Here is a 5,000-nt window from a genome sequence, read left to right as displayed (position 1 = left end):
AATGTAAAAGTGGGGTTTATCTGTCACTAGAACCTTAAAAAACATCCCTAAATATTCGTGTGGTTTCAACTTCTTGCTTCTGTCTTTGGCTCGTATTCAGAAATTTTTGCTCTCTCACCATTATTTTTCAAAGGCCACATAAATATTTAGCCGGGTGCTCAGAGTGCTTCTCGTATTGATAATGTAGAAGTGTGGTTAATCTGTCACTAGAACCTTAAAAAAATATCTTCAAAGACACGTATAGCTGCAACTATGTAAGGCCTTTTGAAAGTGGTCGAGGTTCTGCGTAAAAGCGTTTCAGAATACTGCTGCTAAGACTTATTTCTCAAACTTAATACATCACTTTTGGAGTTTAGAGTACAGTTAAAAAAAAAAAAAAATCACTGAGAGCAAAAGTAGTGATGGATTAGTTAAAAGCTTCAAGTTTCTAAGAGAATATATATTTCATTTCTCGCTCAGTAAATCTTAACTCTCGGACTCGCAAGACTTATTCCTTAAAATTAACTGACATGATGCAAGTTTAAGACGCAGTTCTGGAGAAAAAAAATCAGATAAAAAAACGTAGTGATGGATTCATTCAAGCCTTTTAGTGCCTGGTATTTATTTATTTATTTATTTTTTATTTATTTTTTTTCGCTCAGTAACATCGTCTAGCGCTACTCAGTTTAAAAAGCGTGACATATTATTATTATTACCAGTGTTTGCGTCATATCTCCATTACATCTAGCAGGCTCTAAAAGGAAAGTACTGGGGGTTTTCAAGAGTACCTTCATGATTCTGGTGGTAGGTCAATAAGGGTTCTGTATCGCCAGTAAGGAAAGAACATCTATGAAAAACCTGACTATCGCTGTGGCCTTTGAAAACATTCCTCGATTTTCTGTAGTTGTTCCTCAGATTTAATAAGTTCCTCAACTCCTCTTCTTCCCAAGAGCTGTATTTACTTTTGCTTCCATCCCTTGCAGCTCTTAAACACCACCTCTCCATCACACACTCTGCTGCCTCCTCGATCTTCAAAGTTGTCCTCCTGGTTTAATAAGTTCCCCATCTCCTCTTCTTCCCACGAACTATATTTACTGTTACTTCCATTCCTTTGCACCTCCTTCAGCCCACCTTTCCATTACACTCTGCTTCCTCCTCGATCTCTTTAACAATTGTTCTCCAGGTTCTTTGATACACAAGTTCCTCATCTACTCTTTCTTTCCACGAGCCTCATTCACTGTCCCCTCCATTCCTTACACCTCCTCAAGTTCACCTCTCCATCTAACTCTCTACTTCCTCCTCGATCTCTTCAGAAGTTGTTCTCCAGGTTTAATAAGTTCCTCATCTTTTCTTCTCCCTCTCTGGTTGCTTCTCTCAGCCGCTACGCTACACACACTCCCCTCGCCAAGCCGTACATTTGTGACTCGGGGCCTCTCGTTCTTGCACTATTGTTGGAGCGGCACTTACAGAGGCTTTGTTCCCCCCAGTCGTCTTCCCTTTGATCTGTGCTCGGGTGGTATTAGCTGCCACTTGCCTCCCCTCTTAACCTTCTTTTTGATGATCGCGAAAGTGGTATTTAGGAGCATTTATCGTCCTCACCAGCCTCTATGATTCTAATGCGGGACAAAAAACTCCTCCTGACGTACTACACTCTTCTCTCGTCCTCAACTTTGCCTGCTGTCCGTCTGTGCCAAGCTACCGTAGCGATTTTAGAAGCTAGGTATAGTATGGTGTGTGTGTGTGTGTGTGCATGTGTGTGTGTGTGTGTGTGTGTGTAAAGGGGAGGCCTCGTGGGAGCGTGAAAGCGAGCATAGTGAGGTAGGGTGCTATAGGGATGCTGGGAGCGGGAATGAGACCCGAGGAGAGATAAAGGGCCGGGCTAAGCGTTGGATGCAGCGAGGGAAGGAAATACTAAAAGGTGAGAGAGAGAGAGAGTGAGAGAGAGGGAGAGAGGGAGAGAATAAGATGAAGTCTGGGAAACTGAAACATATTAAGAACAGATACAAAAATAAGATTAACTGAAAAAGTAAAAAAAAAAAAAAAAAGAAGATGAAGCTAGAGAAACAGAAACATGTTAAACGAATTACTGAACAAAAATATGATAAAACATCCAGATAATAGCAGAGAATGAAAAGGAAAGAGGGTGAAGACGAGAATGAGCAGGAGGGGGAAAGAAGGGAACGAAGAGGAAAAGGAAGAAAGCGAGAACTGGGAACAGAAAAAACGGAGGAAAGGAACGGGAAGAGGAAAACGGGAAGAGATGTAAGAAGAGGATTATGAAAGAAAGGAATAGAAGCAGAGAAGGAATAGGAATGAAAAAAAAAATATGAACTAGAGAGAAAAATCAAGAAAACAATAGAGAAGGAAGAATAAGAGGATGAGAGCTGAAAAGGAAATGGACTACAGGGGAAGAAGATGGGAAGGAAAGAGGAAGAGAAAGAGGAAGAGGAAGGGAAAGAGGAAGAGGAAGAGGAAGCAATGAGAAGCCTGTAGGGGAAGCTGAGTAGAACCTTGGTGCCACAACAGTAATGGCTCTAGTAACACAACGCTTCCTCCTCCTCCTCCTTCTCCTCCTCTTCCTTGCTATCCTTCCTCCTTCCCTCCTTTTTAGTTGAACAGGCAAGGTTCCCATGTAGTGTTGCATTGTATAACTTAGTGCAGTGGGTTTATCGTTAAGTCCTTGTAATATCATTAAGGTCTTTGCAACACTAACTGCACCACCACCACCACCACCATTACACATACACACACACACACACACACACACGTACACACTACACATTCCCAGTTCTCCCCCACAAATAGTCTGGAAATCTTCATGATGCAATAGAATGAAGTAGCAGTGATAAAATATGAACATAACTAAAAAAAATAATACAATGCAAAAGAAAAAAAATGATGATAGAAGTGAAAATGTCAATAAAACAACAAATTTTCATTCACCTCTCTATGTGAGGATCTACTATGATAAATAAATAAAGAGGGAAATAAGAAAATATATACACACTATAGCGACACAGCACCCACACACACACACACACACACACACACACACACACTGAGCTTATTACTTTTTCTCTCCATTTATGAATATAGTCTCTTGTGAAGAACGCGCTTTTATTTTTAATGAATTTCCTCACAATGGCTTCCAACAACCACAAAAAGACCCAGAAGACAAAGGACTTAAAGAACTGGTTTTATTTTTTTTGAGGGAATGAGTAGGAGTGAGTGGGTGGTGGTGGTGGTGGTGGTGGTGGTGGTGGTGGTGGGTGGTGGTGGTGGTGGTGGTGGGTGGTGGTGGTGGAGGTGGTGGTGGAGGTGACAGAAGAGGAACAGGAACAACAACAACAACAACGAGAGAGAGAGAGAGAGAGAGAGAGAGAGAGAGAGAGAGAGGAGAGAGAGAGAGAGAGAGAGAGAGAGAGAGAGAGGGGGAATAATCACGGACGTATATTTTCACAATGGAAAGAAAGAGAAGGGAATAAAAAAGAAGAAAATAAAGAAAAGATAGAGAAACTAGGATCAAGATGAGCAGGACAAGGAAGAGGAAGGAGAGGAAAAGGAGAAGAAAAAAAGGAAAAAGTATAATGAAAAAAGGAGCAAAATCAGCAAAATAAGGCGAGAATAAAAAGAAAGAAAACAGGAAAAGAAAAAAAAACATGGGGGACGAGAAAAGACGAAAGAAAGTATGGAGGAGGAAGAAGGAAGAAGAGAAAGGTGTGAATGAGAAACAAGAAAAAAAATAAGATAAAAAATTAGAAAGAAAAAGACGATATGACGAGAAGTAACACACACACACACACACACACACACACACACACACACACACACACACACACACACACACACACTCACACACACACACGAAAAAAGAAAAAAAAAAAAAAGGATGTGAAGAAGAAAAAAAGAAGAAAAAATTATAACAAAATAAGAAAGACGAAAAAATGTATATGACGAGAAGAGACAACAGGAAGACAAAAGACAAAATATTTCAAGACTCAAATAAAAAAAAAAGAAAATGAAGGAAAGAGAGAAAGAAGGTACTGTACACAAACACACCCACTCCTTCCTCTCCTCCTTCCTCCTCCTGCTGCTCCTCCTCCTTTACATCACAATAAGGCATCCCACTCACCACCTCCACAAAGCGCCACAGCCACAATAACACAGACACCAAAGCTTCGGAAAAACAAAGCTCTTTTACGCCACAATGAGTGATAGCGAGACGAGACCCTGGGTGTTGTTGTTGTTGTTGTTGTTGTTGTTGTTGTTGTTAGGATGTTGTTTCTGTGATAGGATAGTAGTGTAAAAGTAGTAGTAGTAGTAGTAGTAGTAGTAGTGGTGGTGGTGGTGGTGGTGGTGGTGGTATGATAGAAAATAGCACTGGTAATGGTAGTAAGACGAATAACAATCTCTCTCTCTCTCTCTCTCTCTCTCTCTCTCTCTCTCTCTCTCCTCTCTCTCTCGTCTCTCTCTCTCTCTCTCTCTCTCCTCTCTCTCTCTCTCGACCCTAAACACCTCAAACCCCCATCTCCAATTTCTACCATAACCCTACTTGCTCTCTACCTTTAACACCCTCATCCCTCACCCCTCCTCTCCCCTCACCCCTCTCCCTCTCTCCCCTCACCCCAGTTATCACCCCGATGGAGACTCATAACGTCGACCTCTCCGCTATAAACACCTTCACTCCGGCGTAATGTTCCCTCCCTTTCCCCTCCCTCTCTCTCCCTTTCCCTCCCTTCTCTCCTTCTCTCCCTTCCTTCTCAGCTCAATGTCATCTTACTCCTGCTAATGCCTTCTTACGTTTTCTCTTCTCCTTCTTCTTCTTCTTTTTTTTGTTTGTTTCGTTTTATTTTTCTTGTCTTGTTATTCTCTTTTGTTTTAATATTTTCTATTTTTTTAGGTTAACTTTTTTTTTTCCTTTTCTTTCAGTTTCGTATTTCTTGTCTGTTTCATTTTTTTCCTTCTTTCCTTTTCTTTTTTTCTGGTTCTCTATTCTCCTTTCCTTTCTTTTCTTTTCTTCA

At 40.9% G+C, this 5,000-nt stretch overlaps 1 long non-coding RNA gene across 1 annotated transcript in view; it reads right to left on the bottom strand.

Moving 5' to 3' along the window:
* LOC135103114 (uncharacterized) overlaps positions 1 to 5,000 on the bottom strand; it is a 94,176-nt gene that overhangs the window by 9,843 nt on the left and 79,333 nt on the right. The window lies entirely within an intron of this gene.

This window comes from Scylla paramamosain, chromosome 8 (genome assembly GCF_035594125.1).
Source record: "Scylla paramamosain isolate STU-SP2022 chromosome 8, ASM3559412v1, whole genome shotgun sequence".
NCBI classification, from domain to species: domain Eukaryota; kingdom Metazoa; phylum Arthropoda; class Malacostraca; order Decapoda; family Portunidae; genus Scylla; species Scylla paramamosain.
The sequence above is the reverse complement of the archived record's forward strand: the minus strand, read 5'-3'. Positions and strand labels throughout refer to the sequence as shown.